The sequence below is a fragment of the Crinia signifera genome, chromosome 4, assembly GCF_055691185.1.
Source record: "Crinia signifera chromosome 4, ASM5569118v1, whole genome shotgun sequence".
Taxonomy (NCBI): domain Eukaryota; kingdom Metazoa; phylum Chordata; class Amphibia; order Anura; family Myobatrachidae; genus Crinia; species Crinia signifera.
In genome coordinates this window covers 99,132,426-99,147,528 of record NC_139220.1, presented here as the reverse complement: position 1 = coordinate 99,147,528, position 15,103 = coordinate 99,132,426, and the positions used below count along the sequence as shown (strand labels likewise).

The 15,103-nt window shown below is 41.5% G+C and overlaps 1 long non-coding RNA gene across 1 annotated transcript; it reads right to left on the bottom strand.

Annotated features, from left to right (window-relative positions):
- Window positions 1-7,443: 7,443 nt before the first annotated feature.
- On the bottom strand, window positions 7,444-14,551 carry LOC146072368 (uncharacterized). Its single transcript, XR_014473094.1, has 3 exons — window positions 14,506-14,551; window positions 9,601-9,666; window positions 7,444-7,669 (listed from the first exon to the last, which is right to left on the bottom strand). It is a non-coding gene; the product is annotated as an uncharacterized LOC146072368 (long non-coding RNA).
- Between the last annotated feature and the right edge of the window lie 552 nt (window positions 14,552-15,103).

The following is a 15,103-nucleotide window of genomic DNA, read 5'->3' as shown; positions in this document are numbered from 1 at the left end:
GACTCAATCAGAATAAGGGCCTATATCCAACCCACTCCGTATCCAGACTGTTTCTAATCCACACTATTTCCATTTTGTATGCAAACTGCACTGTATCCAACACACAGTATGGGGGTCATTCTGGTTCTATAGCTCCCACATGTGAATGATGTTATGTTTCTGCACATGTGCATAATTATTTATGCGAATGTGCAGGCTCTCTTGGCAAATGGACTCAGCAACTTGCATAGTTTCCAGTCTTTCGCAAGGAGCAGTGCAGGTGGGAACGAGTTGCACCCATGGGAACGCACAGAGTTTCATGGGCATCCCCCATGAAAATTCTAGGTGTTGCCATTGGATTGCAGGTGGGAGGAGGTGTGCCATGGATGGGCAGCTGAACATAACATAATGTCTGCTGCCTGCCCTGTCTTTGGCCGAAAGCCCACAAATACAGATGGAGCCTGCTCCATCTTTGCAGGGGTTGGCGATTCTATGCACTGCCAACACTGCCAGCGGCCGGCTCTTACCAGGGGCGCACGCGAAAAGATGCTAGCGCGTGCCCTGTGGCTATGGAGCTGGATCCGCTGCCCGCCGCCTCCCCCACCATCGCCCCCTGTGCCCTTCGCCGCCTCGCCATCCCCCTATCCTTGCCCATCTCCCTGAAGATTAGACGTGCAGGATGCTGCCGTGTAGCCATCCTGAAACTGGGACACATGTGCGTATGAGACGCACATGCGTCCCAGTCACATGGAGTGCGCTGGTGAACGCGACAGGGCACCTCTTGACTTATACAGCAGATGGACAACCTCACTGGACTTATCCTGCAGACAGGGTAGATCTTCTTGATGTATATGGCAGACTGGGCAGCACTACTGGATTTATACTGCACCAATAGACTTATATGACAGGGCACCCCTGGTATGGTAGAGAGGGCACCCCTTTACGAATATGGAAGACTGTGAAGCACCACTCGACTTATATGGCATACAGGGCAGAACCCCTTGAATTATAAAAAAAAAACAGGGCACCCCTTGATTTATATAGTAAATAAGGCACCTTTGACTCAGACAGGGCAGCACCACAGTACTTATGTGGCAGAAAGGGCAGCACCACTGGACTTATACAGCTTACAGGGCACCCCATGACTTATATGGAAGACAGTGCACCCCTTGATTAATACAGCAGGTAGGGAAGCACCACTGGACATATACAGCAGACAGGTTACCCCTTGACTGATACGGTAGACAAGGAAGCACCATTGAACTTATACAATATGTCAGACAGGGCAGCACACCTTGACTTTTACAGCAGACAGGGCAGCAACTGACTTATACAGCAGACAGGGTAGAACCACTGGATTTATACTTCAGACGGGTTAGCTCTCCTTGACTTATAAGGCAGACAGGGCACCCTTGACTTATATGGCAGGTGGGGCAGCAACACTGGCTTAAACATCATACAGGTGCAGCCAGTGCTCGAAGTGGAATTTTAGAAGTTGGGGTATGGAAATTTAACCCCTCCAGGACCCTCACTCACCAACCCCCCCCCCCCCCCCCCCCGGAGCCTCACTTTCCTATCCCTCCTGGGACATTCACTTCCCTATCACTCCTGGAACCCTCACTTCCCTATCCCTCCTGGGACCCTCACTTCCCTATCCCTCCAAAGGCCAGATAGCATCTCACCTGATCCCTACTTCTCCCAAGCCATACAGTAGCAGCTCACTTGCTGTGAATGCAGTTCCTTGGCAGCAGGGCTTAGGCTATGGAATGTTGTAGTGTGGATCTGTGATGGGTGCAGCTGCTGGAGGATCCAGCAGATTCCTGATCTTCTGTGTGGCCACTGAGTATATATTACAGACTGGGGGCCAGACTGCGCTGCGCTCGCCACCAGCAGCAGTCCTCCTGCAGGCCAGACCCCCAGACTAGCTCCCACCTCAGCCTTCAGCGCACGCTGTTGCCTCACTCACGCTCCAGGGTCCAGTGACTGCTGCAGCTTCCTTGCCCCGCTGGTCCAGCACCCGCTCCAACCTCCATCCCCTGAGTCTGGCGGCCATTGCATGTAGCTCCCATGCCTCCCGCTTAGCAACTTCTCATTGGCTAGTGGCCGTGAGACGTGATTGGCTAATGCCAGTAGTCGGAAAAATCTGCCCTTCTTTTGATTGGCAGCCAGACCGTGAGAGCCAGGATTGGCTGGCAGCCAGTGCCGACTTCTTCATGCTGCAGGGGGAACCAGGTACGGCCATCCTGACTCCCGTTGCAGCGGGTTGCTGCCACCAATGGAGAGGTTACCTAGATTGACACCTCTCCTAACAATGCTGCTACTGTTTAGTGCTGGGATCCCTTTTTTAATCCTAGCGTTGGTACAGTCTAGAAACGGACAAAAATGAAGTGGCGTCGGGAAGTGGTGGTATATCATACCGCCGTATACCGCCCCCCTTCGAGCACTGGGTGCAGCACCGCTGGAATAATACACAGAAAAGGCAGCCCCTTTTGATGTATATGGCAGACTAGGCAGCACTGGACTTTTCACACATCTGGCAACAACATTGAACTTATACCACAGACAAGGCAGCACCAATGGATAGATACAGCAGACAGGGCACCCTTGTCCTATTCGGCACATACAGTAGTCCACCCTTTGAGTTATACAGCAGAAAATGCAGCACCACTTGACTCATATGACAACAGCCATTTCAAATGATCAGTGCAGATTTCCTCATGCGCGCCGAGGAAAACTGCACTGAGCAGTTGAAACGGCTGTTTGGCCGTGCTTGTGTTTCACTACATGTCCCAATAAAACTATGCTGGACCATTCAATTTGAGTGCCGGTTCTAAATAACTTTTTGCAGGATAACAATAGTAGATGGCCACTATACCACAAAGTTCCCAGAGTGCTGGGCAACACAACACGACATACACTTCCCAATAGTGGTTCAGCGCCTTTAACTTATTCCATAGTCCATATGTGTTCATCCAACTTGAAATGAAGCAAAGATTTTTCCAAGGTAAGAGTTTATTTTGATCTTCAATTAATAGTCAATGATGTTACAGCAGTACAATAAAGTCCAACTCATTTTGTCTAAATCGACTTCATCAGGGGAGCAAATAACATGAAATATTTATTGATTACCAATCAAGATGATTTATAAATATAGTTCCGGTGGATAAATATTAAAACCATAAACATTTATAATGCGTCTCCTACCCCTGTCATGCTAGTCCCATAAACAACCAATTGTAAAGATGACAATCAATTTGTACAGAATGGACCACAGCAATTTATAATCTCTCTATGGGACCTCTATCTCCTACATAAAAGGAAATATATATATATAGCTCACACACGCAAGGAATGTTTGCTTTTTGGGGGGGGGGGGGCGCAGACGATCTGGGCTGTCTCGGGCCCAACAATTTCTAGTGGCAGCCCTACCTGGACTAATACAGTAAAGCAGACAGGACACCCCTGAACCGATACAGCAGAGCAGACTCTGCATCACTGGACAGATACAGCAGAGCATACAAGGCACCCCTGGACTGAGACAGGTCTATCCTCCACACACTTCAATGCCGGAAAGGGGGGACATGCTGTATAGAATAACAAAAAACATGTGAATCCGGCAGCAGGATTAGGTTGTTTTGTCTAGTGTTTTGGGTTTGAACTCGTGGGAAAACCCAAACCAGACTTGGATCCCTGGAAGTCCGATTCACATAGAACCAGATCTGCTCACCCAAGCAAAAACCAGTGATTTTGGAGTATGGGCCTGGTTTTCGTTCACTTGCAAAAGCAAATTCTCGCTCTAATGGACAAAACCATGTGGACTGCAGGTTGGGCAGATGTACCATGTGCAGAGATTGTTAGATTTAGATGTTATTTTGTTTCCTTGCAGAGTAAATACTGGCTGCTTTATTTTTACACTGCAATATAGATATTCATTTGAAGTACAAACCCCACCCAAATCTAACTCTCTCTGCACATATTACATCTGCCCCACCTGCAGTGCACATGGTTTTGTCCATTAAAGAGAGAATTTGCTTTTGCAAGTGAACCAGAATTAGGCCTTATGGAGTTCATTCTGATTGACTCACAAAGCTGGAAATTTCACAGCTTTGCCAGTCAATCAGAATGACCTTCATAGGTTCTGATTCTGGTTCAATTAAACGCTGCCCTCGGCCCGCATGAATGCACGGTCACTCGCTGGTTTGCGGTGACCTAGTATGGAAACAGGGCAAACAGATGACATCTGTTGACGCCAGCTGACCGATACCAACACCCGCATTATAAGGCAATTTAAATGGGAACACCTAGCATTTTCATTGGAACGCAAGTGAAATGCAAGGCATTCTCATGGGCGCTACCCATGGCCACCGCACAATGCCCCTCACCTATACTTCTACATGCAAATGGTATGGAAAATAATCAGTTTGCCAGGCCCACAAAGCAGCTGCACATGTGCATCAATGCTTATGCGCATGCGCAATAGCTAAACATTGCTACCCTGTGCAAATGTGCAGGGGAGCATACAAATCAGAATGACCTCTTATGTCTGAAAGAGGTATGATTCATAAAAGACAATAATAGAGATTTCAGAAAAATAATACTCAATTTGACACCAGCAGTGCTGGTTCTGGCTAACTTTGGGTAACTGTAGCAAATAACTATTTTTCATTTAAGCCAGTATTTTCTTTTTCTCGCATACAGTACAGTAATCATCTTACATGGCACCTGTATAGTCCAGGTTTTAAGAAATGTACAGTATGACTTAAATAGTACCACAGCCAGTATGATTATACCATCTGTGCACAAGAATTAATATCCTTAAAACCTTGACTGTTATGCCCCGTACACATTGGGAGAGTCAGCCTCCGTGCTGAATGATATAGTGTCTCTCAGATCGCTCAGCACACATCGGTCATCACACAGCGATGCACCAGTGATATGTGCTGAGAGATCTGTCACTGCCAGTATTCTATGGTGACAGAAAACTGGCAATGACTAGATGTATTCTGCATGCAGTATAAATCTAGTGGAGCGATAGCGAAGTGCGGCACCGAGCATCGACAATGACGGGTGTACACATGGAGCGATCCGTGCTTTTTTTTAAGCGATCTTATCAGATCGCTTAAAATTGGGCTGTAATCTCCCCATGTGTATGCCCCATTAGGCTACTTATAGGCATCAGTTTGAGAGACTCTTGCCTAGAATTTTACAATAATTTTGGAAACACTAGAAAAGTTTTGCTTAGAATAAAATTTATTAAGAAAAAGAAAGTCTCAAAATCAAATACAGAAGTTACATTTCCTCTACATATTATTATATGATTCAAAGACATTATTTTGATTAATATGATAGATAAGCAGGTTCCCTTGTATGACCATAAATCATAATTCTGCCATGAAACAGGATTTCACTGGGGTTTAGCACCTAAAAAAGAATATAAAAACCGTAGTATTAGCATTTGAATATTGCAATATTACAGACATTTGTACAGCTATATGACCAGATTCAGGCATAATCGCTCATCTGCAAATGTACAGATGTTTGTGAGTACATAGCGCACCCCAGACTGCGTAAATCTCACAATCCACTCCCCCATCTCAGATCCATATGCAATTCACTCCCCACTAAATGATTTTCTCAGTCTGTGCACATGAGATAGAATGGCACTGGCACTGACATCACACACCCTTCCTTAAAACACCTGAGCACACCTGTGCTTTTCAGACACTCCAAGAACATTGCAGATTTACGCCCCTAAAAGCTGACTTTCTGTCTGTAAAATTGCCATGGGGTTTGTGAATAGATATTTTTGCTAGATAGACTTTGAATCGCGCATACACGCACTGATCCATACATATGGCGCAGTAATTTGATAATCAAACAGATTTTGAATTTGCACATCAGCAATCAGGTCTAAATAACCCACAGATTGTGTTTCTTGTAATGATGGAACAGCCAGCACCTGTGATATGGAGGATAATGTCATATTAACCACTTCAGTGGTATGCACGGAAATTTTCCAGATTGAGATGCGCTGCCAGAGTGGGTTCTCCTGGAAATTTTGAGGCATGCCATTGATATTTAGGGGTGTGGCAGTGGTATCGCCAGCGGCACAACACTGGTGCACTACAATCTGGCACCAACGCTCCACCCCCCATTGCCTGACCCCCCTGCCATATGTCATTCACCTTCAATCCTTTCTGTAGCACCTCACAGATGTTTGGGGCCGTTCAAGCACCTGTTTGTTTGGGTACCCTAACACACGAATGACTGAATGCTATGAGCGGTGGCTACAAGTAATAAGCGACAGGAGCAGCCCCAGGGGAGAAGGGGCTGCTGCAGAAGAACAGTTGACAGCCCTTTCACTGGTGAATATTTCTGGGGCAGAACAACCCTGCCCTGGTAGGCTTGTCCTTCCCCAGGAAAACCCACCACTTAAGGGATTAATCTTGACAACTTTGTGTTAGAGCAACATGGTTTGGAGCTAACACAATTACAGTCTTCCAATACTTTTGTTTATCCAAAGTGAAACAAAAAGCTCTATTGGTATTTTCAAGTATATTATACACATATATATGTACATTTTAGATAAGAATATAAATGTTATTCTGCTGATTTAGTTGTGATTTTGTTTGTCATCACAGATCTAAAATGAATACAATTTCAGAAGCGAGCTTTATTATATTATTTAAGCCATGTACCCCAAAAACTTTTACATTGTTATTTCAGACCCAAAGCAAATGAATAGACTTTGTGGATATTAAGACTAATATTTTACACATACTCTCAGATGAGTTTTATTTCATAAATAGTATTATATTGTAGTTCTGCCTTCAACTACCATCTAGGACAAGTCTTTATTTTGGTGTCCTATATTTAGGGCATTCTCAGTTGCAATGGTTATAACAAAGCAGTTTTGGGATCAATCCAATAGAATAAATATTTTTTCTAATCCATTTTATTTTCCAGCGGTAAGCTAATTTATGTCACTACCCTAAGCTGGCTATTTTACCTTCATCAATTCAAAGGAGTAAATTTACTATGATGGGAGTTCTATTGAAGATGGAATGTTGCCCATAGTAACCAAACAGATTATATCTATTATCTTCTAGAAGGTGCTAAATAAATAAGAAGTAGAATCTGATTGGTGGCTATGGGCACCATCCCTTCTTCAATGGTAATCTTAGTAAATGTATCACATATTGATTATATGAAATGATAAAGCAGGTCTTTCTCATAGAAAACATTAGATGTGCATTTTTATAGATTAGTTACCTCAATTTGCCAGGCCTCCAACCACCGGGAGATTTTGTACCAGACCTCCAACCACTGGGAGATTTTGTACCAGACCTCCAACCACTGGGAGATTTTGTACCAGACCTCCAACCACTGGGAGATTTTTTAATAGGCCTCCACTCAACAGGCCTCCACCGGATCCACCCAACACACCACCCAAAAGGCCTCCACCGGATCCACCCAACACACCACCCACAAGGCCTCCACCGGATTTTCCACCCAATATGCCATCCAACAGGCCTCCACTGGATTTTCCACCCAACAGTCCAGTGACTAGGTTTAATACAACATCAACAAGATTCAGTACAGGTCCCAATGCAGTTTTTCCGATTACTTCAATTACTTGATTGATAGTATCATGTACAAAACTTAAGGAATCCAAATTAAGAGTAGAGCCCTAAAAAAGAAACATGTGTTAAAGAATAAATACATTAGAATGTAATCAGATATTATACAAATTATTTTTTCAGTGATGGAAATCCTCCTGTCAACCTCTTTGTGGCTGATAGCTCAGTGGGACAGATGCATTAAGCCAAGAGAAGAGATAAACTGGAGATAAAGTATAGATAAAGTGAAGGAGATAAAACACCAGCCAATGAACTATGGTTGAAAATGACAGTTGGGAGATGATTGGCTGGTGCTTTAACTCCTTTCACCTTATCTCCACTTTATTTTCAGTTTATCTCTTCTCCAGGCTTAATACACCTGCCCAAGTCTGAATGGTATTACAAAGGTACCTTGGTGCGGCAGCATGCACACTGCGGTTACAATGCATGCACAGTCAACCGATAATCACTCAGTTGTGACACCATAAAAGTTCTGACTGCACCAGAATCCGGCCCATTGTAATCAACAAGTGTTACAATAACAAATATTACATGGTTAGTCTTGCATTATTTATTACAGTCTTTGGTCTTGAATTTTTGTTCTTTTGCCTAATTATTAGACCAAATGTTAATATTATTTTAATGTAAACTAAATGAAATTATTTTATCTTAGATTCCCTATTTCCCTTCTCACATTTACTGAAGTATTCAGTTCATTACTTCAATTTCTGTGTTTCATATCGTATCGTATTATTGCAGCCTTGTTTGAATTTGTTTTTTTTCCAATGTTCATCATTTCTTCTATTTCTCTCATGTTGTTGCTTAAGGTGCCTACACACGGGGGGAGATATATTGCTAGCAATCTATTGCTTGCAATAGATTGCTGAGCAATATATTGCTCAGTGTCTCCTTTTCATTAGCGACCAGAGATGGTCGCTGATGAAAAAGAACCTTTGCTGGGGGAGCCGCAGAGGTAATTAGCTGGTTGCAGGAGCAAGCTCCTGCGACCAACGATTACAATGGTGCAGAAAACGGGAGCGCGCACCCGGCTATTTATCGCCGGGGCACACTTCCATCACTGGCAATATGGTCGCCTGCGACCATAATCCCAGCGATTATAGCCCCTATCGCCCCCGTGTGTACACAACATTATTGTTACATTGGTAAGGTTTTTTTAATAGAGATTATCTATCCGTATAACCTGACATCCGATTGTGCCCAAATTTCAATCCGATATGCGGCTAATTTTTTTCTTGACTAGCTCGGATGCCATATTGAGGCAAAACATAATCCCAGCATTAAATTCTCATGGGTTTTGGATTGCATGGAAAGATTCCATGGTGGCGCCAATTCACTCCAGTTGAGGCATACTGCACTGTGCTCTGCTGTCTATCCACAACTTAGTGGCTGCGCTGTGAGGAAGTGGCACATTTATAATGGGTACAATGTGCACATGTATCGTAATACAAATAAATCTACATAGAGTTTGTAATGTTCTATATAATCACAATAACAGAAAGGAAAAATAAAATAAGTTTGACCGTTTGAAGAAACATACTGCATAAAATTCTGTAAATGGAATAAAAAAAATCAATATATGAAGCTTCTCATCACACATGGGTTATGAAAAGCCCCATATAGTACAGCATATCAGCACATACCACATTGATCTACTGTAGCATTGCTTTGTCCTCAAGCCACTGCTCATTCTGTGCTCTAACCACCATCATCACACCATATGGTGCTCACTAATAGATCTGGTAAACACAGTTATTCTGTGGCTATTAAATTACATTTTTAAAAGGGGGTTGTAGCACAACACATATACATGTGAGGTTTTGATGGTAGACAATACCTGTAATATACTGTACTCTCCCATTGCATAGTGTGAGTAGTAAAAAAAAGGAAGTAATTAAAAAATATATATATTGTTTTTATCTTATAAATAACACACACATACACTTTCATATACACAAGAGCACAAACAAATCCTTTTTTTTACCAGAAGTTTGCTAGTTTTTCCTAGCAGTGTCTTAAGAAGTAGCCCAAGTTGTGCAAGAAGTCCTTCCTGCAAGTAAAACAAGCATAACAATTAGGAAATAGAAGTACATATAGTTATTATTATTATTATTATTATTATTAGTAGTAGTAGTAGTAGTAGCTGTCGTAGTAGTAGTAGTAGTAGTAGTAGTAGTAGTATTAGTAGCTGTAGTAGTAGTAGTAGTAGTATTAGTAGCTGTAGTAGTAGTTGTAGTAGTAGTAGTAGTAGTAGTAGTAGTAGTAGTAGTAGTAGTATTAGTAGCTGTAGTAGTTGTAGTAGTAGTAGTAGTAGTATTAGTAGCTGTAATAGTAGTAGTAGTAGTAGTAGTAGTAGTAGTATTAGTAGCTGTAGTAGTAGTTGTAGTAGTAGTATTAGTAGCTGTAGTAGTAGTAGTAGTAGTAGTAGTAGTAGTAGTAGTAGTAGTAGTAGTAGTAGAAGACATTGCTGTGTAAATTAACTAAGATGGCAGTTCCATTGAAGATGGGATATTGCTCATAGCAACCAATAAGATTCTACTTATTTATTTAATACCTTCAAGAAGATAATAAATACAATATGATTTTCTGCTTTGGGTAACATCCCATCTTCAAAACAACTCCCATCTTAGTAAATTTACCCAGCAATGTCTACTAAGACTGCTACTGCAGAAACAATTTTGAATATTGAATGGGCATTTCTTCATACTTATTCAATCCCATTCTTGGCCGGGACTCACAGATTGTCAAATTTATGAATGGACAAATTTAGCTGAGTGCCACTTTTTCAGATGAAAATGACGGCTGCAGCCAAATGTATGAATTAAAAGACCATTGATAGAACTCAGCCTCATTTCTCCATAGACTTCATTAGGATTGGCAAATTTATGACCATTCGTATCTGGCAATTAGATCGCCTTGTGCCATTCATGTTTGCTGAAGCATGCACTTATCAGTTACATCCATGCATGCTTCTACTGTATGTGTAAAAATAAAAGGTGTAATATATATATATATATATATATATATATATATATATATATATATATATATATATATATATATATATATATATATATATATATATATATATATATAGCATGGGGTCTTTGCTACAAGTATAACCAGCCCCAGTCCTGGTTCCTGAAATACTGGGAATTTTTTTTATAGATTTCCCCCATATTTCCATGTAACTGATGGAAATCCCACTGATGGAAGCCACAAATGGCTGCCTAGCAACTGTGCCACATAGCCATATGTACCCTGTGTCTCCCCTGTCTCACACACTGCATAGCAACCTAAAACTGTACCGTCCCTGCTTAACTTTTACTTACCTGGCTGTTTGCAATGACCAGTGGCACCACTGTTGACTGCCTAGGCACTGTGCAAATCAGCGGGTAGATGTTCCCTGTGTGATAACTGTACTGTCTCTGGTTAAATTGTTACCTACCTGGCTATAGCAGTGACCAGTGGTGCCGCTGTTGGCTGCCTATACGCTGTGCAGCTCAGTGAATATATGTTCCCTGCGTCTACAATCCCCAGGGCACTTTGAGCGTATAACTGTATGTGTTATGTATATCTGTACTGTCACTGTTTAACTGTTACCTAAATGGCTGTTGCACAGCAATCCAAATAAAATTCCTAGTGTACGCAAGTATACCTGGCCAATAAAGCTGATTCTGATGTCAGTCAATTTGTATCCTCTCAGCCAATCAGCTGCAAGTTTCAGAGGAGCTCTGCCAGTGATTATTTGGCCACATCTCATTGAAGTTAATTTTACGAAAACAACATTTATCCTCTATGGTGGTTCATATCATAGGAGTCAATGTTATGAAAAGAACATTGACTCCTATGATGGGAACCAGCAAATCAGTCTAACCGCAAAGTTAATTTGAGGTATCCCCAAGGTTAATAAGCGTCACTCTGGAGCTTGCAGCTGATTAGCTGATGAGATTCCCATTGACTGGTGTTTGTGTGATCCTTTTCAATTAAGCTGAGAAGCAGCATTCTAAATGGATTGGGTCATGTATTTTTTTTAACCCTGTGGATGCCTACATGGAACATTGAGGACTGACTTACTCTGGGTTTTGTGGAGTATATTTTGCAGATCGCTATGGAGACCTATAGGACAAGGGAACTTATCTTTGTGGGAACATAGGTAAGTACAGTATGTGTGTAAATATGTATGTATGAGTGCATGTATGTAAATAAAACTTTACTTTCACTATGTTTGTGGTTTTTATTATAGACATTACTTAACTTGCTTTTTACACTTTAACCACTATCAACCCAACATCCACCACCCTGGGGTGCTGGGGATAGCTCTGGCCCTTGGGTGCCCTGGGGGGGGGGGTTTAGGTGTTCCCCCCAGGGACCCCAGCCAGGGCTGACCAGTCAGTGGTTTCCCCTATATAAAAGTGTTCTCTGGCTGTGGCATTAACCTACTGACTGTTGGTGCCCAGGGCAGATTTAAAATTTGCAGGGGACCCCTACTTCTTTTTCACCAGTTTTTTTGGAACCAGGACATGTCCAAGAGTCCGGTTTCGATTTTTAAAATATGTGAATTTTTAAAATATACGTTTTTATAATATACATAATTTTTTCCCTGTATTTTGGAAATCAGAACTGCTTATGCTCAAGATGGTGGACCCCAATCTGCTTTTTTAACCCTTTTATTTTTACCCATAGAAGTATTGAGAAGTTGGGTCCATTTGCCGAATTCTCATTTTAAAAAAACTGGCAATTCTGTCCAATCCCATTCATAACCATTCGTATTTTGCTGAAAGCTAAACTGCTTTCAGGGATTATGCTTTTGCTGTCTGGAGAAGGTAAAGCAAATCCCTGTTAATCAGCAGCTTGTGCTGGTTTATGGGGGCTATAAGGATAGACCTGGGCATAAATATTACCCCTGTAGTGCTGCGTACACACATAATGCCCCCACTATTGCCGCTTACACACATAATGCCCCCTGTAGTGCTACTTACACATAATGCCCACTGTATATATTTCATGAATACACTGTATTTTTTTACAGTACTTCTATCCATGATTGGAGACCCCTCTATTCAGTTTTGTGGGCTCCAGAAGCATAAACAAATTATGATGGTTGTTTGAGACTGGTAAAATAAAAATAATCAGAATGGACTGGTGGCATGCAAAAGGGTGGGGTTGTCCTAAGGAAATCTGAGCCCATATGAACATAATTATGAAGACAATGGAGATCTCCCCAATTTGCATTAAGTACAATATCCAAAATGGACTGGTGATTGGGGGAGAAGGGGGTGATAGCATTAGGGACCAGCTTACTACAGAGGAAGATAAGTGAGGGAGATGAAAGTCAAATAAACTCAGCAAGTCAATTGTCTACGGAGCAGGACGCAATGTAGCCCAATGGACAATGTTGCAGAGCTGCTCTTGAAACACCCACAGTGTTTCAAGAGCAATTGGTGTTTGAAGTTCAGTGCGGGTGCTAATGGCCGCACTCTCTCCCATAGAGGATTGTATGTGACTGGGGCTTGGAGTTAAGGGGTGGGGACAGTGCAGCTCCTCTGCGGCATCAGATTGGAAGGACCCGCATGGTACAGCACCATGGCATCTTGACTCTCAGCAGGATCAAACCAAGTGATGAGTAACCGGGTGGATACTTGGGATATTTATTGTCTGTTTCAACGCTGTGGCAGAGCAGACATAATACAAAGAAAATGAGTTGCATGTTTTCTTTTGTGCCCATTGGGGCCCGGCTCAGACATTCCCCTTGACCCCATGTCGCTGACCCTGTCTGCTGCATTCTGTAATACACCTCTAACCTCTCAAATTATTTAGATACAATCACCCTAATCATTTGTTTATTGTCATTGTATATAACTTGTGTTTTGTCATGATCCCTTCATTTGATAGCCCATTATAACCAACAAATTAGCAATATAATTAGATATAATATTATGTGGCATTTGAAAATATAAAAACAATTGTGGCAGTTATTATTTAGTCTCTAGACCAAAAGAATTGCCATGGGATTCTAGTCAGCATGCTGGTGGTTACCCAGCACTATTTAGAGGACCGCCACCAGAACTCCAACACTTCTCACAATTTTGGTACTGGGATTACAAATATCAGCATCCTGATAGTTGTAAACTGGGGTGGTAAGGGTTAGGGCCTGTGTGTAGGAAGAGGGGGTACATGTAACCATTGTAGTAGGGTTAGGGTTAGACTGCAGTGGTGGAAGTTATGGTAAGGCCCTAAGAGGGTATGCTTAAGAATAGGCTGGGGGGGGGGGGTTTATAGCCAGGATTAGACACTAATGGGGAAGGGAGATTTAGAGTTAGTATGCAGGTAGGGAGGGTTAGATTGGGTTAATATATATAGGTGTTGGGATCCCGACCAGATGTCATTGTCAGTCTTCTGGTTGATGGCTTTCCAAGCCCTGGGATCTCAATATCCTTTTTAACATACAGTAGTTTCATGTATACTACATGATGTTCATACTGTATAGTCACTAATCATTTTGTGTTTATTTATCAATGCATCCAATTAAAGGTAAGTTTAAAAAACAAAAAAAAACAAAAAACATTTCAAATGGTATGGAGCATTGGTTTAATTAGATAGATGATATGATATAATCATTATCTTTAAATGGGGTCTTTAAATAAATCTTTGGTGGCAATTTTTAAATATTAGGCAAACATTGTACCCACTGATTCACCATATTAATATTTAATTTTATAGTCTAATATGGCTTACAGAATTTTTAGGTAAATAATATTTTTCTAAATAAATAACAAACCATGGAAGCTCTAGTTAACCTACTGTATGTGATCTGGTAAAGTTATAGCTACAGTATCATTGTAATGTACAGTAATGAACAGTTAAAACAATTGTACTGTCAACTTACCACCAATGTAGTAACTGTTCCCAAAAGTGAAGAAATTGGTAATTTTACTAATAGTTGGTCAATTTGGCCATTCTGGAAACACAAATTAAGTTTAGTATACATTGTTATTATTTATTTTATATTGCATCCATTTTATCAGTAATTTATTTCTAATATAACATGGAACTGTAAGTAACTAATGGGAAATAACCTCTGTGAATATATGATACAAGTTACAGTATTTGCTTTAAATGAGAAAAATGAATGCAGAAGCGCCATCAACACTGTTTTTTCCAGTTGCACATTCCAGGAGGTATTCCAGTGACCCTCTATCAACATTGAGGCTGCATGGACTTTTAGACAGTGCCTTGGGACTTTCTAAACCCTTTCTTTGTTTTTTTGTATGGCGGCACTGTGAAGATGGCGGAAGCAGTTGTTGCTCCTTACAGTCATTGTACTTGATTTTTTCATACATACAGTAGTGCATCCCATATTCTGTGTACAGCAGCACTTTGAAACACAATAGAATCATTTTCTACTTTTACTGTATGTTGTTATTTAAATGATGGCTATATTCTGCATGTTAATTACTATATCATACGATGCTCAAATTCTAGTA